Source organism: Stegostoma tigrinum, chromosome 37 (genome assembly GCF_030684315.1).
Source record: "Stegostoma tigrinum isolate sSteTig4 chromosome 37, sSteTig4.hap1, whole genome shotgun sequence".
In the NCBI taxonomy this organism is placed as follows: Eukaryota; Metazoa; Chordata; class Chondrichthyes; order Orectolobiformes; family Stegostomatidae; genus Stegostoma; species Stegostoma tigrinum.
The window spans coordinates 15,487,242-15,513,212 of NC_081390.1; the positions used below are offsets into that span (position 1 = coordinate 15,487,242).

A 25,971-nucleotide genomic window follows, 5' to 3' on the forward strand; every position below is an offset into this window, starting at 1 on the left:
AGGTCATGCCTTACAAACCTTATCGAGTTTTTTGAGGATGTGACTAGAAAGGTTGATGAGGGTCGAGCTGTGGATGTGGTGTATATGGACTTCAGTAAGGCATTTGATAAGGTTCCCCATGGTAGGCTCATTCAGAAGGTCAGGAGGAATGGGATACAGGGGAACTTAGCTGCTTGGATACAGAATTGGCTGGCCAACAGAAGACAGCGAGTGGTAGTAGAAGGAAAATATTCTGCCTGGAAGTCAGTGGTGAGTGGAGTTCCACAGGGCTCTGTCCTTGGGCCTCTACTGTTTGTAATTTTTATTAATGACTTGGACGAGGGAATTGAAGGATGGGTCAGCAAGTTTGCAGACGACACAAAGGTCGGAGGTGTCGTTGACAGTGTAGAGGGCTGTTGTAGGCTGCAGCGGGACATTGACAGGATGCAGAGATGGGCTGAGAGGTGGCAGATGGAGTTCAACCTGGATAAATGCGAGGTGATGCATTTTGGAAGGTCGAATTTGAAAGCTGAGTACAGGATTAAGGATAGGATTCTTGGCAGCGTGGAGGAACAGAGGGATCTTGGTGTGCAGATACATAGATCCCTTAAAATGGCCACCCAAGTGGACAGGGTTGTTAAGAAAGCATATGGTGTTTTGGCTTTCATTAACAGGGGGATTGAGTTTAAGAGTCGTGAGATCTTGTTGCAGCTCTATAAAACTTTGGTTAGACCGCACTGCGTCCAGTTCTGGGCGCCCTATTATAGCAAAGATGTGGATGCTTTGGAGAGGGTTCAGAGGAGGTTTACCAGGATGCTGCCTGGACTGGAGGGCTTATCTTATGAAGAGAGGTTGACTGAGCTCGGTCTCTTTTCATTGGAGAAAAGGAGGAGGAGAGGGGGCCTAATTGAGGTATACAAGATAATGAGAGGCATCGATAGAGTTGATAGCCAGAGACTATTTCCCAGGGCGGAAATGGCTAACACGAGGGGTCATAGTTTTAAGCTGGTTGGTGGAAAGTATAGAGGGGATGTCAGAGGCAGGTTCTTTACGCAGAGAGTTGTGAGAGCATGGAATGCGTTGCCAGCAGCAGTTGTGGAAGCAAGGTCATTGGGGTCATTTAAGAGACTGCTGGACATGTATATGGTCACAGAAATTAGAGGGTGCATACATGAGGATCAATGGTCGGCACAACATTGTGGGCTGAAGGGCCTGTTCTGTGCTGTACTGTTCTATGTTCTATGTTCTATGTTCTAGTTTAAATAGCAGGCATACGTAGAAAAGAAAACCTCATTTCCAGCTGGTGTATTTGCTCTTTGCGATTCATTCATAAAATGTTGTTTACAGAGTTAAGCTTTAATTTTCAGTCAGACATTTAATTTCCAAAACATGATGAATGTGAAAAGAGATATTAACTGATTACCATCTCAAAAAACCTCAATAAAAGGAGAACATGTCTCATTATTTTAACACTGGAGGCTGTACTAATCTTCCTGCTTCAAAATAAATAATAAACGGGAAGAGATTAACAATTGCTCATTCACTTTTAGAATGCCAGGCAATATTATGAACTCCAAAATCCTTATTTATTTCATCTAAATAAATAATCAAATCTTGCAGTGTATGACTTGATACTTTCAGTCTCTGAAAGTGATGCAACAACTAGGGAACTGGAGAAATGCAGGAATCCAGGGGAGAATACTCAGTCAAATCTAAGATTTCATCCAGGAGGAAAGAGTGATAAAACACAAGATTAAAAATAAAATTGATACAATGACAACCAAAGGCTCAATGAAACTCAAAATTATTTAAAAAGTACAAATGTTTTCAACTATAATGCAGCAGGTCAAAAAACATGAAACAAAATTATGTTGTACACCCTTAACCGTAGAATCAGGATGGTCAGTGTCTTGGCGGGAAACTTGTAAGTTAGTTGAAGGTGGTGGTGTTTCAATTTTCTGCTGCACTTGCTCCTGTAGATATAAGTAGTCATGTGTTTGGGAGTGCTGAATAATGAGCTCTAGTCAATTTGCACAGTGTACCATGAGGATGGCACATGCTATTGCTACTGTGCACTGAGGATGGAGAGAGTCAGTGTTTTAAGCATGGTGTGCCAATTGAGTAGGCTTCTTTGTCCTGGATGGCATCAAGCTTCTTGATTGCTGTTGGAACTGCATGTATCAGGGTAAGGGCGAGTGTTCTCTTTACATGGCACCTTGTAGATGATGGATAGGCAGTGGAAGTCAAGAGATGAGTTATCCACTACAGGTTTCCTAGCATTTGACCAGCTGTTGTAGCTACAATATTCATATGGACAGTGCAGTTTAATTTCTAGTCAACAGTAAGCCTCAGGATGTTGATAGTATGGGCTTCAGAGACAACAACAAAAATGAGCAAAGAACAACAACAAAGAACAGCACAGCACAGGAACAGGCCCTTCAGCCCAACAAGACTACCCTTACACATGATGCCTCTATGAGGTCCATATCCCTCTATTCCCTGCCTATTCATGTACTTGTCAAGATGCCTCTTAAATATGTTGCTATTATATCTGCCTCCACTACCTTCTCTGGCAGCGCCTTCCAGGCATGTACCACCTTTGGTGTAAAAAAAAGGTGCCTCTCACTTCCTCTTTAAACATATCCTCTTTTACCTTCAATCTATGTCTCCTAGTAAATGACCATTCTATCTCGGGATAAAGACTTTGACTATCCATGCCTGTCATACTTGTGTAAACTTCTATCAGATTGCCCGTCGTATTTCAATGTTCAAGCGAAAACAAACCAAGTTTGTCCAATCTCTCCTTGTAGCTAATACCTTCCAAATCAGGCAACATCCTGGTAAACAATTGCTGTACTCTCTCCAAAGCTTCCACATCCTTCTGGTAGTATGGCAACTAAAACTATACACAATATTCCAAGTGTGGCCTAACTAAAGCTCTATACAGCTGAAACATGATTCACAATTTTTATGCTGTATCCCCCAACCGATGAAGGCAAGCATGCCTCATGCCTTCTTAACCACCTTATCCACTTATGCTGCCATTTTCAGGGAACTGTGAACCTGTACAACTAGGTGCCTCTGTATGTTGATGCCACTAAGGGTTTTGCCACTTACTGTATACTCCCTCCTGCATTCAGGCTTCCAAAACACATCACCTCAGATTTGTCCAGATCAAACCCCATCTGTCATTTTTCCATTCAAGTCTGCAGCCTATCTATATCCTGCAGTATCCTCTGACAATCCTCCTCACTAGCCACAGCTTCTCCAACCTTTGTGTCTTTTGCAAACTTACTAATCAGGCCACCTACATTCTCCCGGTCAGTTGTGTGTGTATATACAGTGCAGGCCCAGCACTGATCCCTCCTGAATACCACAGGTCACAGTTAGAACACAGAAAATAGAACATTACAGCACAGTACAGGCCCTTCGGCCCTCGATGTTGTGCCGACCTGTCATACCGATCTCAAGTCAGAAAAACATCCTTCTACTGCTACACAGATAGTAGGAAATGCTGATGCTGGAGAATCTGAGATAACAAGGTGTGGAGCTGGATGAACACAGCAGGCCAAGTAGCATCAGAGGAGCAGGAAAGCTGACATTTTGGGTCCAGACCCGAAATACCAGCCTTCCTGCTCCTCTGATGCTGCTTGGCCTGCTGTGTTCATCCAGCTCTACCCCATGTTATTTCTCTTCTCCTGCTACATTTAGTTTTACTTGACTAAGCCAGTTCTGTATCCAGTTTACCAGATCTCCGCAGATCCCATGTGGCTTTTGTACCAGTCTGCATCAGGGACCTTGTGAAAGGTCTTGCTAAAGTCCATATAGACAACATCTACTGCTCTGCCTTTATTAATCACCTTTGTCATTTCCTCAAAAAAGTCAATCAACTTTGAGAGACACAACCTTCCCCACGCAAGGCCAACCTGCCCATTATTAATAAGACCATATTTTTTCCAAATATGTATAAATCTTATCCCTAAGAACCTTCTCTAATAATTTCCCTACCACTGACGTAACGCACACCAGTCTGTAATTTCCCAGATTATCCCTGTTGATCTCTTTAAACAAAGGAACAACACTGGCTGTTCTCCAGATCGGGTATCTAATATGACTAAAGTGGATACAAAGATTTTGTTCAGGGTCCCAGCGATTTTCTCACCCCTAAATCTCTCAGCATTCTGGGATCAATCCTATCAGGTCTTGGAGACTTGTCTACCCTTTTGTTTTTTAAACACCCAACACTTCCTCCTTTTTTTAATACAGATGTGCCCAAAGTATCCTCCCAAAATACACCATCCACCATATCCTTCTCCTTTGTGAATATCAATGCTCATGGATTAAATGCTTTAAGGAAGTGAACTGAAGTGAATGTGTCTTCATTAATGACAGATTAAAAAGCAGTCCTAATTTCATCAAGACACTTAGAACTGCTTCTTATTTTATCTCCGCATGGGCACTGAGGTCTGACTATTGTAGATAAAGGGTGAGTTGTCATGAAGGATGAAGGGAAAAGAATGGTGTGAGGTGCATGGGTTGGAATGAGTTTGCACTTAGCTACCATAGGAGTCATGAGGAGTCAAAGGACTGGATAGAGGTGCATCGATAGACAAGGAGGATATGAGGAGCCATAGAGGTTTGGGGGGGGGGGGGGGGGGGCGCGGTATGCAAGGGGCCATTGAAGGGCATATGGACATGAGGTACCATGGACTGGTATTGATTGTTGACCTATTTCTCTGTAGACTCTTTTCAGCAAGGATAATTTAACTTTTTAAACTTCACATTCTGAAGAGGAACAAATGTATCTTGATTTCAAAACCATTGTATAGTAAGTTGGCATTTGATATAGCCCCATTAGCATTGTTTCACTCTTATGTTACTAAGCTATTAGGACCAGAAATCTTGAGTGTTGCAACTACAACTTGACCTAATTAGTACTATTTTGGTCAGAACTATTCCCCTTCTCAGACGTGCGGCTTCTTCCACTTATCCAACTTATTGTCTTTTTTTGTGCCACATTGTCACTCACAGTCTTTACCAGGGAAGCTCCTATTTCCACAAACCCACAGGGTACTAGGCATGTCTCTGCTTGGTAGCATAGGGCCTGCGGGTGCCAGCCATTTCAAGTTCAGCAGGTAGGAAGACCAGCAAGCCCAGCCACGATCATCACCCTGTTAGAAGGGGAGAGGGAAGGTGATCAAGGGCCTGCACAAGCTAAGAAGCACAGCCTCACTGAGCAGTAGCCCATACAAACACCAGAGCTGGTGACAGCCAGCAAGAAGGGACCCAAGTAGGTCCCTAAAAGGGCACCACCAGGCAATGGGCACAGTGCAATCAGGAACAAGCAATGGCTCCAACAGGAGATCAGAGCCATCGAGCACAGGCTTCCTGGCAAAGATTCTAGGCACTGGTGCCGATCTTAGAAGGTACACTTCAGTTGGTACTCTAAGTATAATGCTATATTTTTTCTTTGAAACAATTACATTTATCTTGTTTTAACTGTTTTGAATTTATCAATTCACCCAGTGCAGATGGTACTGTATTTCAGTTTAGATAGCACAGTTATAATATTTTACATTTTTAACGCTAATGAAGGCTCTATGAAATTCAATTCCGATGGGAATCAATGCTTCACTTAAAGTTTTATTACTTCAAGTAGCGACTTCCAGGATAACAACCCTTTGAAGACACCCCATATGCATATTTCATACAATTTTACACACATTCATAATGTAGGTAGTTCAATGAAACATATATTCCTGAGTGAAATCTCCTTTCCAAGTATGTGTCAGGTACGGCTCAAATGGTAGCACTGAGTCAGCAAATTGTGGATTCACAAACACACAAGGGATAGTAAAAACAGCCGATGCTGGAGTCAGAGGTAATACAGTGCCTGAGGAAGGGTACCAACCGAAAGGTCCGCTTTCCTGCTCGTCTAATGCTGCCTGGCCTGTTGTGTTCCTCCTGCTCCACACTGTGTTATCACAAGCATACAATTCTGGTTTGATTCCCTTTCTAATACTTGAGGGAGCACTGGAGGTGCTGACTTTTGGATGAGATTCTAAATCAAGGCCCTGGCTGCTTTCTAAGCTAGGCCTAAAAGATCCAATGGAAACATGTTGAAAATGAATAGGGGAGTTATCCTAGGTACCCTGGTCAGTATTAATTCTTCAATCAATATCACTAACACAGATTATTGAGTTGTTTTCACATTTCTGTTTATGGAAGTTTGCTTGGTGTAAATTGGCTGCTGTATTTCCTACAATACATTATCTTACAACAGTGGCTATTCTACAAAAGTACTTCATTGGCTACAAAGCATTTTAGACAATTTTGAGATGTAAAAGGCACTAAAGCAAATCCAGTCTTTCTTTAACTATTCTTGCTACTGAAAATAATGTAATGTTTCAGTCCACATAGCTAACTGCCTTACTATTTTGTACAGAATTTGTTTCACGATGTCTTAACTTTATAGTAACACATGTTACGGAAGAAAATTAGGTGTAACTGATTGCAGTCAGTGATTGCCAATATTCTTGCACAACCTGACAATTACACACTAATTGCAGTGTAATGCTGGAGTTCCACTCTGAGGTAACGCTGGGGCAATGTGCTGTCATATCTGCTTACGTGATCGGTGCCCATCAGTTTAACACAATGCAGAGCGTTATGCACCAATGTGGTGTCTGTTGGGTTTCCCGAACACTATTTGGAATTCACCCGGGTCTGATTTAAACACTAAGAAAATGTAACCCACTGGCCCAGTCTTAAAATTAACATCAGAAACGGGTACACTATCACCAAGCCTTTAGCACACAGTTTTGTCATAGACCTGACACCTCGAATCAAAATCAAGCAATGTAAACCAGGTACTAACTGGCCATGTCAATACGTAACAAAAATGCCAGAAAAAACTCTCAAATGCTCTTAAGTTTGAGGATCCATGTATCAAATCATAGCTTTCAGGGAAATCTCAGCAGGCCTCCCTACAATGACATCCTGTCATAGTTGCACATTATTATTTATTCATCAGGTCTTCAGAAGAGTAGCTTATCACTCCAACAAATGATAAACAGAAAAGTTGTTTTGTGATGCATTAGCATGGAGGTACTGCCAAACGCATCTGGTGAACAAACCATGCTGCAAATGTAGTTAATGTGTGTTCCTTAAACGTATTGCATGAAAGATGTCAGACATCACTGATGATTGTTCCTTTGTGTGAAACCATCAACTCACATGTCAATAGCTGGAAAATTAGATTCCAATTGCAAAGACACATACGATCATTGATAAATTTTTAGGTTTACTGTTTGCTTTAGCATTACAGAATGTCAGAGTTTCAGCTTTGATCTCTCAGTTCTAAAAGAGAATTCTCATAGTTGTAGCGGCTAAATTGATCACTGAGGATTGAAATCTAATGCTTGAATAAAATTCATCCAGTTTAAAGCTGAAGTGACTTGGGCAACATTACGGCTGGAACAGTATATGTTAATGTTCAAGTCAACATGCTCCTCCTCTCACTCTCATTTATACCATCTCATCAGCACACTGGATTCATTTTCTCTCATGTCTGTCCAAATTCTATTTGAATATATTTATATTATATCAACGACCTCTTGTGATTGCAACTAACCTCTGGACAGAAGTGTTTTTCCTGACTTTCTAATTAGATTCATAGTGATTATCTCAAATTTATGGCCCCTAAATTTCCCAAAAGTGAAAACACCATGACCCTGGCCTTATCAAACGCTTCATAACCTTAGAGAGCCCCCATTAGGTCTACCCTCCATCCTAAGGTCCGTGAGGATGTTTGCTGACGAACATATAATATTCAGCACCGTTGGCCACTCTGGAGCAGTACACATCCATATGCAGCAAGACTTGAACAACATTCAAGGGTGGGATGAGAATCGACAAGTGACATTCATATCACACAAGTGCAAGGAAATGACCATTTCCCAGAACAGAACAAGAATCTTTCTATCTCCGCTTGCCATCCAATGGCATTAGTATTGCCATTAAATCTCCCATGTGAAGTTAGAGAGAAAGCTTGTACTGGGGCATGCTGACTAATATGAGCCAGACAGAAGTACAAGTAAGTATTCTGAGGAAGGCTATAACAAAAGAAAACCGAAACAGGAGTGAAAAAAAATAGGATTTGTTTTGAAGAAAATATGGCAGGATGATATGGTAAAGTCTGCAGCTAGAATTGGCACTCGTAGGAAAAATCCGACAAGTCAGAGGTTTCCAATTTGAAGAGCCAACAAATGGAGCCCTGGGAGGAGAAAATGAGGGGTTCCATATTTTGTGGTTGCATTCCCAGTGGCTATGAAATAGAAAATGATGAATAGAAGTGACAAATACCAAACAAAAACAGGTGAATTACACCATAGAAACTTAATAACAATACCAGATTTGTGAGGAAATAACAGTTCTGTGAAACACTACTCAAAAGACAGCAAAAAACAAAGATGATGTTATAGGCAAGTTTAATCATGGCATTGTGAATTGTGTACATTTCACTCTTGCTACATTGGAAACTTAACTCTGAACCACGTATAGTTAAAATTTTAAGACCAGCAAAGTATTGGAAATTAAGTGGGCAAACAGCTGACTTGTGGGATTAAAATGAGCCGAGGAATTAAATTTTGTCAGACAATTGTAATTAATTGCAATCCATGCCCACTTTCCCTCGGGAAGTTAAAAAAAAAGCCTTCTCAGGTCAGTTTGGAATTTCCTAGATAAAACTGGAGAGATTTTCCACCTTTGCTAGTAAACATAAACAGAAAATGCTGGAAAACATGACAGATTAATTGACACCTGAGATAAATGAATTTACATATTGTGTTTTATTTCAAAGAGGCATTCCTGACTTGGCATTGTTTGTGAAATTACAATAAGTGAATTGTATTTTTTCAACGGCCTCATATTTTACTGTATTTGCTGCCTCACAAGAAACACTAGAGGGTGCTGATCGATCACTTCAATACCACAGAGCAGTTTACATGTAAAGTTTACACACTGGTATTTGACTGAGGCATTAGCTGATGAGCAGTCCGTTGCAGGTGAGCTTTCACGCCACTATTTTCACCCAACCACACACCATCTGTTTTAGTACACTGGCCTTTTGAAACTACACTGAAAGTACATTTTTGCCAATCCACTGATGGTAAATTGGTCAATCAAGATAAAGACTTTTTTTGGGAATTGAATCATGCAGAATGCTGAGTCCGAATTGATTTCAATTCATTGATGAGCCGCAGAAACATCTCAATTTTCAGTCATGCTGGCTAGATAATTAAATGTCTCCAGAGTCGATTATAAAGCTGTCAAAACAATATCCTTTGTTTAACTTTCCATTCTTTTAGCAAGAACGAACTGCTGAATCCTGTTAAAGATCAAATTTCCACCTGGGAATTTTGTCATTAGATAAACTAAAATTAGGCAATTCTGCACAAAATTTATTGCCCTTTTCGCAATGTGGAATGGAAACTAAACCATGGTAAGTATGTCTGTCACTCTTAATATAAAGCATACAAAAACAGGCAAGGGTGAAACAAAGCAATACAAATGCATTAACAGGTTTCAGCTCATGAAAATGTAGTTTCTACAAAAGTTATCTGCTGAACAGCAAACAATGCATCGTGCTTTTGAGTGCTCTGATGGGTCAGCCTGGCTCCCAACCAAATCTGCAATACAATTTTAAGTTAGCATCTATGCACTGCAAAGTTAAGTTTCAAAAATTTGAAGCCAACAGTGATTTACAAGGGCTAAAAAGTAACATTTATTTTCAGACAGGAACCAAACAGAAGGGCCTAAAACTTCTTAAATTCTCAGTGGCATTAACAGCAAATTTGCTGCCATTTTCCTTCATTAAATTTAATTAATTTATGGGTGATATTTGGCATAGCAATGTACTTGGACCAATAAGGCGTTCACACCACAATGCAAGTTGTGTTGGCCAGTCCACTTTCTGCCTGAAACACGAACAAAGACAAGCTGATTTTCTTGTCAGAAATGTCTTATGTCTGAGTTTCTTTGGATTGTGGACTAAAAGAAAAGGAATGTACTGCTTTAAACCAACGAAAGATTGTGTAAAAAGATGGCTGCAGTTTTGAAGATCAGTTTTTTTGGAGTACGTTATGAGTTGTATATAATTTCTGGAACAGGAAGAACAAAAGCAGACACAGCAGCGCTGATAGGTTCTGAACTAAGGGACAACATCTTGACAAAGTTTTTGAGTGGTTCCTCATTATGTGGCCATGACTTGTGTGGGGAGGGTACAGCAGTAACACCTAGCCTGCAAAGGCAAAGCAAAGATGTCTTCCTGTGACCCTCTCTTTTCTGTATCTGATAGTCTGCAGTAACAGCTAGCTGTATTCCACTTCCTTTGCTCATTCCCTTGTTGAAAGGAAAGCAATGATCCCTGCAGAACACTGCTAGTCACAGGCCAGTTGAGAAACAACTCTCCATCACCATCCTCTGTCTCCTACCATCAAGCCAATTTTGTATCCATTTGGCAAGATCTCTCTGAATCCCATGTGATATATCTTTACGAAATAGTTACGAATAGCAGAACCTTGTCAAAGGCCTTACTAAATTCCACGTAAACAATGTCCACTGTTCTGCCCTCATTTTTCTTATTGGTCACATCCTCAAAAAACTCACTCAAGTTTGTGAGACACAATTCCCCATGTGCAAAACCATGCTGACTATCCCTATTCAGTCCTTGTCTCTCCAAATGCATGTAAATCCAGCCTTTCAGAATTGCCTCCAACAACTTAACCACCGCTGGCGCCAGACTCACCAACCTATAGTTCCCAGGCTTCTCCTTGCAACCTTTCTTAAATAAAGGCACATCATTAGCCACCCTCCTGTCTTCTGGCACCTCACTAGTGGCTGTCGTTGGTACAGATATCTCAGCTGGAGGTCCCTCAATTTCAGTATCAAAGGAATGTGGAACTCAAAATATAAAAACAGATCAAGCATAACCTTACTGAAGGAGAAGCAGGTGCAAGGGATCATATGGCTTACTTCTGCTCCTAATTTCTATGTTTTTAAGTAATTTTGAAACAATTGCTTCAGGAGGAAAGACAAGCAAACTGAGAAATGTGTTTTCTCTCTCTCTTCCTTATATCAAAACACTTACATTCATACATACTGTTACATGTTGTTGTTCATCAATAGCTCAAATGTTCTAAAAGTGAGGTTAGAAGTGTTATGTCATGTAACACACAATCCATTTCAAGTCACATTTGTGACTGGAAACATCAGATTCTCTACTGTCATATCAACTGCATGTGACAGAAGATACGTTACAAGGAATAAGTAACATTCATAGAAGGATTGCATATGAGTTATTATTGATGGAAGTCAATATTTGCTCCATAATGTCAATGGTGAATTTTCTTGCCTTCCTCCAATGAAGGAATGTTTAATAGAGAAATTTTTTATTCATTCACTTTTTGGGATGTGGGCAGCATGTCGGCAACTTGAAGGTGGTGGTGTTCCCATATATCTGCTGCCCTTGTCCTTATAGATGAAAGTGGTCATGGGCTGGAAAGTGCTGTCTTAGGATCTCTGGTGGATTTCTGCAGAGCATCTTGTAGATAGCATATACTGCCGCTACTAAGAGTTGGTCGTGGAGGGTGTGGATGCTTGTGAATGTACTGCCAATCTAGCAGGCTGCTTTGTCCTGGGTGGTGTCAAGCTTCTTGAGTGTTTTTGGGGCTACACCCATCCAGGAAAGTGGAGGGTATTCTATCACACTCCTAACTTGTGCCTTGTAGATGGTGGACAGGCTTTGGGGAGTCAGGAGGCGAGTTACTCACCTCAGTATTCCTAGCTTCTGACCTGCTCTTTTATTTGCTGCATTTATATGATGAGTCCAGTTGACTTACTGTAAAATGTAAGTGTTTTAGTTATCCATATGTAAGGGCTGATTGTCAATTTTATGATTAATCACTCAAATCCATTTCACATTGCCGAGTATGATTTCCAGAATTCTACAAACCATCTGCTGAAATGTTTGAGCCTATAGTTCTTCCAGAGGTTAAGCCAACAGCTGTGATTTTTCATTTTGTTCCACAGTACTACATACAGTGTTATTCCTTTCACCCAAAATGCCAAAATCAGTTAAGGTATACTGCAGTTAATGTCAGAGATGATCATTACATTAGGCAGAGGTTATTTTCGATCATAGCCAGAAAAATGGGTTGGATGGGTTAAGTTGGGAAATCCCAAGAGCAAAACCACTCCGAGGGACTAGTCTGCAAATGTTTTTCTGTCTTGCTAAATGCCAGTGCCGATTATAAATTGAAGCATAAAGTACTGGAAATCACAACAGAACACAACATTTGCGAATGGTGAATGAGCAGTCAAAGGGCAGGGCTGATTAACTACATCCTGCATCATTAAATAATAGCGTAAATTTACTTCCCAAAATGCTTTACATTTGTCAACTTTTTTTTAAACTTTACACAGTGACACTTCTAACATAAGTTGACAGCCAAGAATTTTAAGTGTCGTTCCAATACAGTGCATAGAAATTAAGTTCCGAGGGAGGGTCACTGGACCACAAACCTTAATTCTAATTTCTCTCCAATAGATGCTGCCAGACCTCCTGAGCTTTTCCAGGAATTTCTGTTTTTACATGGAAAATATTAATTTCCAGTAGTTTACCTACTCATCTGTGCATATAAGTGGGAAATGGAGAAAAATAAACAAAAAAGCAAGCTAAAATCGTAAATTCCTTGAATTCAATTATTCTGAGTTAATGTTCAAATTAATAGAAATTATGCATTTGAAGAGAAACAAATTCTGGAACTCACTTAACAAAAAGCTGTGGATGTTGGAGCAAGTGAAACTTTCAAGACTGAGATTGAGAAACTTGTTGGTTAAGGTGATAAATAAACATGGAATGTGCATGACCATGTGGAGCTAAGGCACAGATCAGGAAGATCTAACAGAATGTCGGAACAGGCAACAGGGGTTGAGTGGTCTGAGGCTGTTCCTAAAATAGTTATTAAACATTTAATATGGGAAAAGTGAACTATTTAGATAAGTGATTTCTTTTGAATTTGTATTATTGTGTAACAACATTTGTAGTTACCAGAGTCTCCAAAATAATCAAACCCCGAGGACTCTAGTTTGACCCAAGTCTGGCTAAGAGGGAAGAAGAACTGGAGGTCACAGGATAAATTCAGTGTTGCTACTTCTCAAAGCAAGAAGATAAAGAGGTAGGATACCATGGAGATCAGTTAGAGCTCATTCAGAAAATTCCGCGACGCCACATCTCAGTCAGAACAAAATCAGAGATGGAGTTTACTAGTCTGCAGCAGCAGCTTTCTGGCCAGCACCTACAACTGTAACCTTTAAGACTTTAGGTATTCTCATTACAAATAAGCAGTTAAAAGCTTTACTCATTATAAACTAAAGGCCTACAACAGGTGTCAGCCTACATTGTTTTTACGGCGAGAGCAGTGGCTTAGTGACATCGCCGTTGGCTGTGTAAACCAGAGATCCAGGGAATATTCAGAGGGACCTGTCCTCCAATCACACCGTGACAGTTGGTGTAATTTGAATTCAATTAAAAAAACCTGCACTTAAAAGTCTCATCATGTAATTTGAGGGAAACTGTTTACTATTGATGACTGCAAATAAAAGATCCAATTTGGAATTGTCCGATTGCTCGTCTGTACGTGATGTTCCCTTACTGGACAATGATGGGCTATACGGGTCTACAGCGGGCATTGGAGAAGAGTAACAGTGACTAAGAGAAGGCGTTTACATGGGAAGTAACTAAGAACAAGTAAACTGTGATGTGGCGGTTGAACAACGACTAGGGCAAGATAGTGGAGTTGTGTGTGCGTGGACGTTTCAGCCATACCAGCAATATGCCTTGCCCATTGATGGTGGCTGTACCATTATGTTGTTGGCGAATGGCAGCACCAAATTGCTGATGCGTGTGCACTGCAGGCTTTTAAAAGACACCAGGGATGAGAGTAGCAAGGAACAGTCAGTGGTTAAATCAGGCTAAAATCTGGTGAGAGAGGCACCGCAGGGGCAGTTAGACAGTTTTAAAAAAAAAGACGTGGTGGCAATACATGTTTCATAGAGAAAAATCCTCAGCAAAACGTGATGAAACTGACAGTCAAAAATATTCAGCCCCATACAATGAAAAGGCTATGGAACTCCTGATTAGGTATTCCTTGCAGAAGATGTTGAAATGCTGGAAGCGGTTGCAGTGCTAGCACCAGCTAGAGTAAGCTCTGTGAAGTGCCACATAACCACAAGCCTCCACCACCATCTTCGGCAATGCCATCTATGTGGCCACATTCTTCCTTCTAAGTACATGGTGGAACTGGAAGCTAGATAAAACTCCTCAGCTTGTGTGTTTTACATGTAAAGAATGTTGTAACCGTATGGTGTAACAGTTACATTTAGTGATTGATATAGAGTATTGGAGGAAACTAGTTTGGTTTGTACATTATGCAATTCAAATTTTGAACAGTCATGTTGTGTACTTATAAAATTATTTTTCAGAAAAAAATTCTTGGCTTACAGTCAGAAAGGTATGGTTAAAGCTCTACTCTAGAGATTTATCATACAATCTGGTACTCATACATAGTGTTGAGGGTGCACTACATTGTTGGAGGTGATGTCTTTCTGCCGAGCTGTTAAACCACAGCCTTGCTGAAGATGATGATCATGGAGAGGCAATGGCCCAGCAGTATTATCGTTTGACTATTAATCCAGAGACCCAGATAATGTTCTGGGAACCCAGGTTCGAATCCCACCATGGCAGATGGTGGAATTTGAATTCAATAAAAAAAATCTGCAATTAAGAAGCTGATGATGACCATGAATCCACTGTTGATTGTCAGGAAAAGCCCATCTGGTTCACGAGTGTCAAAGACCAAGAAAATTACAACAGAGGAACAAGTGCCTTCGGCCCTCCAAGCCTGCGCTGATCCAGATCCTCTAACTAAACCTGTCGCCTATTTTCCAAAGATCTGTATCCCTCCGCTCCCTGCCCATTCATATATCTGTCTAAATATATTTTAAATGACACTACCATGCTTGCTCTACCACCTCCGCTGGCAACGCATTCCAGGCACCCACCACCCTGCGTGTAAAGAGCTTTCCACGCATACCTCCCTTCAATTTTTCCCCTCTCACCTTGAAATCGTGACCCCTAGTAATTGAGACCCCACTCTGAGGAAAAAAGCTTCTTGCTATCCACCCTGTCTATACCTCTCATGATTTTGTAGACCTCAATCAGGTTCCCCCCTCAACCTCTGTCTTTCTAATGTAAATAATCCTAATCTACTCAATCTCTCTTCACAGCTAGCGCCCTCATACCAGGCAACATCCTGGTGAACCTCCTCTGCACCATCTCCAAAGCATCCACATCCTTTTGGTAATGTGGCGGCCAGAACTGCATGCAGTTTTCCAAATGTGGTCGAACCAAAGTCCTATACAACTGTAACACGACCTGCCAACTCTCGTATTCAATATCCTGTCCGTTGAATGAAAGCATGTCATATGCCTTCTTGACCACTCTATCAACCTGCGTTGCCACCTTCAGGGTACAATGGACCTGAACACCTAGATCTTTCTGTGCATCAATTTTCTCCAGGGCTTTTCCGTTTACCATATATGTCGTTTAGGGAAGGAAACCGCAATCCTTATCTGGTCTGGCCTACGTGTGACTCCAGACCCACAGCAATGTGGTTGACTCTTCACTTCCCTCTGGGCAATTAGGGATGGGCAACGAATGCTGCCTAGTCAGCTATGCCCCAATTCCATGAATGAATAAATTTTTAAAAAATCTCACCAATCAGGCTCAACCTTAGGTATATTTTCCATTTTTCACACTAGCCACCTTCCAGTCTCTCCAACTCAGGCTACCAACTGAAATCATGTCCAAGTGTTTTTTTCCCACCTCTCTCAGCTCACATGTGTTGTTTCACAATGAACTAAAATGAACTGTACAGTTTAGTTAGGGTTAAATAACTCTGTCTGTGTTAAATTATAATTAAAAAGTTCAACTTCTTTGATGCATATCTTTAATCATGTTTTACCTCATATTCATATTCTATCTTGAATAGAAGTCTGGAAAATTTAATATATGCATAATGTTTACCTCATAAATGGAAAGGCAGTTAACCATTTGAGTATTCAATCTTCTCTTGAATAAGTATTGCCTGATGTGAAGATACAAATTAATCACTTTTTAAAAGCATCGATCAGCTGAATTGCAGGATTCCTCATTGTGGATTTCCACATACAAGATATGAAGAGTTTTTATAACTGCGAATTATTAGGAATAGTATGTCAATTGTTGGATGCTCCATGAGGTTCTGTCCAAAAGCTACAATGAAAACTCAACAGCCAAAGGAGAGGGAGAAAATTGGGAAGTCCTCCATTAAAGGAATGTAATGGCCAAACCAGTATTAGGGTCAAGAATATTGTGGAAAGCCACTGACACTTACAACCAACTACCCAAACATGCTCATACTCCTGAAGAAGGGTCCCAACCCGAAACTTCAGCTTTCCTGCTTCTCTGATGCTGCCTGGCCTTCGGTGTTCCTCCAGCTCCACAGTGTTATCTCATACACTTTACAATTTATATGTGATACCAGATAGGGAAACAACTGCATAATACTGCAACTCATACATCATAGTGAACTAAGGAAATGATGCAGTCTTGTTACAAATTCCTGCATAAAGTGTGAAAATTATAAACATTCATACCAAGCAAGAATGTTCAGCATCAAAACAAACGATATTTAAAAAATACCCTTACTGTAATAAATCATTCCAAGGTACTTCACAAAAGCACTATAAAAACAAAATAATGCATGGAGGTAACGAAGTGTGGAGCTGGATGAACACAGCAGGCCAAGCAGCATCTGCATGGAGGCATTAGGAGAAATTACCAAAAACATGATCAAGTGGTAAGTTTTAGTGAGAGTCTCAAAGAAGGAAATCAAAGTGGGAGGGAAAGACACTTAGTATTCCAGAGCCTGGACCCGAGTAATTGAAGTACAGTCACCATTAGTGGGGTGGTTAAAATTGGGAATCACAAAAGGCCATTGAAGCAGCTTGAACTTACATTGCAGATTTCTAGTAGTAAACTGTTCAAATTTACTGGATGCTTCCAAGACATCTTTCAAACAAAGTTTGACACCTAACCACACTTCGGGGCTATTAGGGATGGTCATCAAGATCTAGTTTCAAACAATAGGTTTTAAGGAGTATGGAGAGGCTGCGGCAAAAATAGAATTCGGGAGGGAATTCCAGAGTTAACAGCAGTTGAAGGCATGGCCATCAATGGCACAGCAATAAAAAGCAGATATGAGCAAGACTCCAGACATTTAGGCAAGTTCGAATGAATTTGTCCCACAAAGCGAGAAGGTAATGAAAAGTACTATTTATATACAATGGTTTATGATGCTCATGTGAAATATTAACACTGAACACAAGTGAGCAAGGTGTGAATAATAAGACAGCATAATCACAGCATGCATTGATGGTGGTTTTCTGATTTTCAGTAGGAAGATGAGCCAAGTCTCAGTGCATTTCCTCAGGGAGCAGGGATTTTTCTTTTGTGAAAGATGATGGAAATATTTCCTTTTAAGATTAAAGTATTTTTTTGTTCCATTTAATGTCTGTACCAGGCACCAACTGCGGCCCAGAGTGCAGCTGTACACTCTCCATTGGAGTTCTGAAGTTGACAGTTTAAATAATACAGCTGCTAGGGAAGGATGGTTTCCAGACAGCTCTTTCCCTTTTCAGCTAAATAAAAAGGATTATCGACAACATTTATATAATGCCAGAAGACACTTCACACAAGGATAATCAGGCAAAAGTAAATAGCTAACCAAAGTAAAAACTGAAGTAGTAGCTGGTATCAAAGATTATTAAAAATTTGGAGCCCTGCTCTGCAACTCCATTACATTATGATTGATCATCAACCTCTGGAAATTTTTTCCCACTATTCCCATATCCCTTAATGCCACTGGTATCTGGAAACAGTCAATTTTTGAACATGATCAAGTATCACGTTTCCAAAGCTGTTTCTGTAAAGAATTCCAAAGATTTGTCCCTTTCTGAGTGAAGAATTTCCTCCTCACCTCAGTCTAAACTGCCTGCCTTTTATTCTGAGACTACGTCTCCAGTTCTGAAGAAAAGTCATTTCAGATTTGAAGTAACTTTGTTTTGCTCTCCACAGGTGCAGCCAGACCTGCTGAGTTTCTCCAGAATTTACTGTGTTTTAATTTTTGTAACCCTGATTCTGGGTTCTTGCTAGGGGAAACATCCTTTCCACATCAAGTATTTCCTGGAAGAATTTACTAAGTGAAGAGTTATAGGTGGTTGTGAGGTTGAGAGATGGGAATTCCAGAGGTTAAGACTGAAAAGGTCAAAGGCATAGCTATCAGTTTGGGGAGTAGAGAGAGGACATGCTCAACAGTTCAGAATAAGCAGAAAACAATTGTGGGATACAGCATGGGCTTTAGAGTTGGAGGAAAAAAAATGCCAACACCTGCACATTAAATTTTGAACATTGGATCATTATATGTCAACTTATCAGACTGAGTGACAAGTTCAGGCAATTTCATGCAGTATAGGATATGGGCAGATGAGTTATGGATCAATTAAGGCTTTGCAGCATGGTGGATACCACTCCAAGTCATGAAAGCAACTGCACATTTAGTCCACACGAGATAAAAACTGAAAACAAAAATTGCCCTTCCAACAAGAGATTCAGGAATAAAGGAACATAGAAGCAAGAATAAGCCATTTAGCTCCTTTAGCCTGCTCGGTCATTCTCGAGCACAGCTGATCATCTCAGTGTCATTTCATTGCAACATAACCTTTGATATCATTAATATCTAGTAATCCATCAATCTTTGTCTTGAACATGCTGAATGAGTAAGCTTCCATAACCTTCTGCTGTGCAGAATTCCTGAAGTGAAGAAATTCTTCCTCATCTCAGGCCTCATAGGACAGCTCCAACTCCCAGGAATTGGTCTGGATAAAGCATATCCTTCCTGATGCCAGGAGACCAAACTAGCACACAATGCTCCAGATGTGATTTTGTAAAGGTTCTGTATAATTGAAACAAGAAAATGGACAGATTCTTATCAGGGCCTGAAAACATGAGCTACATCGAGAAATGTGGCAGAACCACTGAAAATTTGGAGAGGTCTATCGTTTTCTGCATCTTTTAATTAAGTTCTGAGCATTGATGTTGCTGTGTACTGCTCTAGACAGTACTGCAGCGCTGAAGGGGCAAACTCGAACCAAGCTTACGCAGCTTGATGACATGACCTTCTGTCCTGGCACGTGAAGAGGGCATCCCACATCTGTATCATCTTGTTCAGCAAGACACCTGCCTGCAAAAGGGAGACATCAGTTTTTCCTTAACTGTCTTAACCAGGGCAAATATGTCAGGAACTGTGCAGATTTGCTCTGGACTAATGGCACTTGTCCACGTATGTAGGAGCCTTTTAAAGATGGCATTAGTTCCAGGGATGCCAGTCAATTCCAGGGTATTCCGACAGTGGTGACGTGTTCTGACCACCGGCTCATGTTAAGATGGCAGAAGGTGTCGAGCTGGATGTACACAGCAGGCCAGGCAGCATCAGAGGAGCAGGAAAGCCAATGTTTTGGGTCTGGATCCTTCTTCAGAAATCTGAAACCAGCTCTACACCTTGTTATCTCAGACTCCAGCATCAGCAGTTCCTATTATCTCTTAAGATGAGAATAGATTCAGGAAAGGGGTGCTATTAGGGATAGTTGATGAGGTGTGTTTGCTGCAATAAGGTGAGAAATCTACACTGACCGCACAGTGAGAACACCTCCAAGAAACTTGACAAAACTCACACTTCATCAAAAAATGTAAGGCTCAACCCATCATCATTCCTATACTCAAATTATTTTGCTATAAAGACCAAGTTACCACTTGTCTGCCAAAATGCCTGCTACATCTGGATGGTATCTTTCAACGAATTATGAACAAGACTACCCAGGTTCCTTCAGGTATCAACTTCTGACTTTAACAATTTTTTGCTATTGAAGAAATAGCTCACACTTCATCCTACTCAAGCGGATATCATTTTCCATCTGCCATGTCTTGCTTACTCACTCAGTGTGTACTTTAAGGCTGTTTGCATCTTCCTTGCAATGATTTTGTGTAATTTTCAAACTTGGATATATTACATGTCGTATCCACATCTAAATCACTATTATGTGAACAGCTGGAGCTGAGGCACTGGTCCTTGCAGTGCTCCACTTGTCACAGTCCGCCAAGCTGAAAATAACCCATTTATTCACACACTTTTGCTTCCCTCTCAATTAAATAATCCTCAATTCATACCAATATGTTTATATATTCCAGCATTCAATTTTGTTCATTAATTTACTGTGCAGGATGTTGTTGAAAGTCTTCTGAAAATTGAAATATACTGCATCCACTGGTCCTCCTTATCCACTGTGCTGGTAACATCCTCAAAAAAAGTTCCAACAGATCTGTCAAACACAATTTCCCTTTCGTAAATCCATGTTGCCTCTTCTCATTCAGATCATTATTTTCTAAATGTCAAGTTATCACAGCTCATCTCTTCCAATAAATTCTGGTATTTTCTCTACCTCTGATAGGAGGCTACAGGTCTATAATTTCTCATTTTCTTTTCCTCTTTCGAACTGGGGCTGTACCTTCCAATCTGCAGGCACCATTCTGGGATCAATAGAGGTTTGAAAGATGATCACCAACTGCTTCCCAGAACATTTGTGGGCAACTGCATGAGATAGTTCACCTCACATTCATCTCCATTCCCTTGCCTCCTTGCGGCTGGCTGCAATTTGTAAACCCCTGGGTACCTCCCAGCTGCCACTAGTGCCTTTCTCTGACAATGGTAAAGTGCCATTGGTTGTATTCAATTATATGCAGTCACTGACTAACAGCTGAAAAGTCTGAGTTACAAATATTGCAAATCCAATGAATTTGATTTTAAGTAGGCTTTAGAAAGATCTCTTGTTCCAAGCTTAATCCTCTTCTCATCCAGGCAGTTCCAGGAAACCCTGTCATATGTTTAATGTTGTTACCGCAATGCTGGGGTATTAAGAAATACAGAACCAAAGAGGATGAATGAAGTGAATATACAAATCATCCTTGATCCAACTGCATGCAGAGCAAGCTTCAGGGGTAACTAACCGACTCCTATTCTAGGCCTATATGAAGGGGAGGCGATGGCCTCGTGGTATTATCGATGGACTGTTAATCCAGAGGCCAGATAATGATCTGTGGACCTGGGTTCGAATCCTGTCACATCAGATGTTGGAATTTGAATTCAATAAATATCTGGAATTAAGAATCTAATGATGACAGTGAATCCACTGTTGATTGTCAGAAAAACCCATCTGGTTCACTAGTATTCTTTAGGGAAGGAAACTGCCACCCTTAACTGGTCTGGCCTACATGTGACTCCAGACCCACAGCAATGTGATTGACTCTTAACTGCCTGATGTGCAATAAATGCAGCCTAGCTAGTGACACCCTCATCCTGTGAATGAATAAAGATTAAAAAAAAAGAATTTGGCTATACTTCCAAGTTTCTCAGGCTCAACTCTGCTGATTTTCCTTTGGTCAAACTGCTTGAAACTACTAATGGAAATTTAACCATAACCAAGCTGATCACAGGCATGAAACTCCAGATCTTTGTCAGTGTCCTGCAGGACAGAAACATTCCTATAAAAACAGTGATGCTGAATATTTATTCAAGTCTTTTTCACTCGTTTTTCCTTTGTTGATGCAAGACTTTGCAACCGGCCACTGTCGAGCCAGATTATACTGCATCTATTAAGGGAAGGAGAAATAAGTTTTTGAAGCAGCAGATGATAAGAGGCCATTGCAAAGTAAAATACTGCAAATTCTAAAAATCTAAAACCAAGAATACAGGGGAAGTGATGGGGGGGTCCTGATTGCCAGCAGGAGAGCTGGCCAGACACCTGCACTGTGTCTGTTCAAGCAAGCCTGCTGAAACGTATTCCACTCAGCCACGGCTGGAATCGAACCCAGGTCTCTGGTGTATACACTTTCTTGTTAAGAGTTTTATTTCATTCAATCACACACTATAAAACCTTCCTCCTGGCTAACTCTTCATTATATACTTTTTAATCCTTTTTTGGCAAAGAACAAAGGGCAGACCTAGCCAACTTAAATAAAAACAACCAGCTCATTAGGGCATCATAATAAAATAAAAACTAGGAGATAAAATTGAGGTGGTGCTAGTGGCAGAAATAATACACAGCCCCCCATTCCCAAAATTAGCGTACACTAAAAAAGCTTGGGGTGTGCCGAGGTGTATATGTTTAATACAACTAAGTAATAGTTCACAACAATAGCTTGCCTTGTTAACTTTAATTCCTAGGTAATTCACAAAATATTAACAGAAATGGATGCAAACAGAGGGGTGATAGCTATGTTCTCTTTGGTTAGCGATGGTCGTTGCCTGGTATTTGCATGGCACAAATGTTACTTCCTCTTATCAGTTCAGGCCTGGATGCTATCTCGATCCTGTTGCATATGGACATGGAATGCATCAGTACCTGAGTCATCGTGAATGGTGTTGACCATTGTGCAATCATCAGCAAACATCTCCACTTCTGACTTTATGATAGAAGGACAGTCATTCATGAAGCAGCTGAATATTATTGGGTCCACATCACTATCCTGCGGAATTCCTACGGTAATATCCAGGGATTCAATGATTGACCTTCAACAACTATTAATTACATTCCATTGTGTAAGGTATGACTCCATCCAGCAGAGTTTTCTCCCCAAATCCCACTGACTCCAGTTTTTCTCGACCTCCTTGTTACCATGTTCAATCAACTGTGGCATTGATGTCAAGAACTGTCACACTCACCTCTTCTCTGGAGTTCAGCTCCATGTTTGGAACTAGACTAGACTCTAACGTGGTCAGGAACTGTATGGCTGTAACAGAGCCCAAACTGAGCATCACTGAGCAGGTTATTCCTCTGCAAATGCTGCTTGACTACACAGTCAAAGACCCTTTTTGTCACTTTACTGATGGTGGAGGTTAGACAGATGGGTCTATGCTGCCAGTGTGACAGGTCTTACTCAGAGATGATGATGTCTGGGACGCTGTCATTATCATGGGCTCACACTTTAGACACAATGCCGTACAGCTGCTTGGCTAGTCTGTGGCTCAGCTCTCAAAATTTTGACATATGCCCTCAAATGTTGATTGAGAGAAATTGGAAGCGTTTGCTGTTGTCATTTCTTATGCATAATTCAAAGCTAAATCTCTGTCTGGTTTCATTTAGACTTTCATTTTGGCCTAGCAGAAGTTTGATAGAACTGAGTGGCTTCCTTGGCCATTTCAGAGAGCAGTTAAGAACAAAATACATTGCTAAAGGTCTGGAATCAGAGGTAAGCTAGACCAGGTAAGGATTGCATATTTCCTTCCTTAAATGATATGAGTAAACCAGATGGATGTTTATGACAATTGATAATGTTTGTCATTAGGTTAGCCTTTAATTCCAGATTTTACTGAATTCAAATTTCACTCATCTGCCGTAGTGGGATGCAAATCCATTGTTCACACAACAGCTCTTCTCACATTAGGGACCTATAGGCACAATAACAAACGCAAGTACCTATTGTTTTCAGGACATAGCTAAAAGTACATGAATATCACTGCAATGAGGTATTATAGGGACCATTAAAAGATAGCATGGAACATTTAGCATGTAACTAATTGCTTAAAAAACTGTAAGGCAAAATAAGAAAGGGTTGCAACACTTGCTGAAAAAGTTAGCTGTCAAGCTGTTTATAGGATAGTACACAATAAAAATTAAGTCAACTAAGCGATTAATGATCTTCCATGCTCTGGACCAACTTCAGCCAAAAAAGTACATGAAGCATGAAAATATTTCATTCAGTGCTGAACAGTAATTAGAAATATACAACCTTATGACTAACAAATACAACCGCAGCCTTAGTGATATAACTCATGGAAGGAGAAGCAACAGTTAACTTAGCTGCTCTGTACTTTCATCTATGACCAAGATTAAACACCCGAATGCAATCTTTCTACTGGGGAAGAGTCGGAAAGAATTTGCATTTTGTAGCAATTTTCACAACCTCAACATGTCTCAAAGCACTTTGTGTCCGATGAACTACTTTTTGAAGAGTCGTCACAGTAGTAGTAGAGAGGGTGTAGTTGGCACTCTGATGAACTTGTCAGTTCAATTTGGATGGTTGTCACTCTGCCACTGTTGAAGGGAGTTTATCACCAGTGATGTTTGTTAGCAAGCCTCAAAGTATTCTTTCTGTCATGGTTTTTCATTTCTGAAGGTTAATTCTTTTCTGCACGCTTCGTCACGAGAGCGGAAGATATAACTGATCTCCACATCTCAAATTTCACTGTGATCCTTACCTTCAAGTTCAGAGAACTGTCCAAGTGCAGTCCTTAACAAGGGAAGTTTAATTTTTGTTTTAGCATTTATAACTAGTAGATTGGAATATAAAGGGAAGAAAGTTTTACTACAGCTCTACAGTTGTGCAATCCATATGTTATGAGTGGCAGTACAATTCCCCAAATATAACAAGGGTTAGATTTGGGAGATTACCTATCCTCAGCATGTTTGCTTTGGAATTTCCTTTGGGAAAAGGTGGTTGGATTAAGGTTATTAGGGATGGATAGAAACTTTTTCTGTTGTGGTAATCTAATATAAAGGACATGTAGCCTTAAAATCAAAGCAAGAACCTTTGGAGGCAAGTTACTAAACAATTCGTCCTGCAACAAGTGGCTGAAGTGTACAGCTGTCGTCAACAGAAAGCATAAGTAATTTCTAATTAAGTAATTTAAAATTGCTTAACAATTTAAAATCTTAGATAAATAGATTTTTGCCAATCAAGCGTGTAAGAGGTTACGGAACCAAAGCAGGAAATACAGGTAAGATACACATCAGCTATGATCTAACTGAATGGCCAAACTGCTTTGAGAGTTCCTAGCTTTGGACAACAACGCGAAGGTGAAGAATTCTGCAAATCAATTTCTCACTCATTTTATTGAAGTCTGTCCAAACTGAACCATTTCTTTCCAAAAGTCAGAATATTTTAATGTTCTAGGTCACATACGTCACTGTGTAAGTATAAGGTAGCAACTGACCGGAAAAGACGGCAGTTGGTGAGGAGGCCTAAATTTGCCTTGCAAAGCTTGTAGGATCATTTCTGTGGCCTGCTTCAGACTTCTGCATCTCTACAACTGGAGGATTGCTGCTGATAGCTTCTGGCTATACATTTGGCTTCTGCCGCCCACTTTAAAAGGAGCCAAAAAAAAGCAGCAACTCCCCAGACAGGGAATGGATATTTCAAATTGACGTCACAATAGGAATTGGACAGATTGAATCAAAGGTTGATTTTCAGGATTTGTAATTTGCTCAAACTGAACAAATGAACATGCAAATGCGATGGTGAGAAATCTGCTGCTTGTATAATGAACGGATACAGGTTATTTCTGTTTGTTTTTCATCACTGCTAACAAAATAGCAAATTGACTTGAACCACTGATTCCAACATGCCCATAGTGGCTCAATGTCAATCCTGATTTGCTTATATGGAAGAGAAACCTGTAGGTTATCGGATTAAAAGGCACCCACTTTCAATCTCACCAATCACGGGAGCATAAAATAGTTCAGCACTATTTTGGTGAGGGGAAGGCACAGTTTTTTCTTAGCCTATATTGTTTCTGATACAATGGAATGAATTTAATGAAGTTGCACTATCCAGAAACCTATACCTGTAACTATAAAAAAGGGTCAAGCATTTCCTTAAACCATGCAAATCATGATCCTGAAGAAAACACAATACATTAGCGTTCTCCCTGAATTGACTAAAGTAGCTTCTAAACGTTGCATAGTTTCCAGTCACTCTTTTCTCCCCATTATAGGAGC

At 40.4% G+C, this 25,971-nt stretch overlaps 1 protein-coding gene across 11 annotated transcripts in view; it reads right to left on the reverse strand.

Annotated features, from left to right (window-relative positions):
• kcnma1a (potassium large conductance calcium-activated channel, subfamily M, alpha member 1a) overlaps positions 1 to 25,971 on the reverse strand; it is an 828,270-nt gene that overhangs the window by 294,412 nt on the left and 507,887 nt on the right. The window lies entirely within an intron of this gene.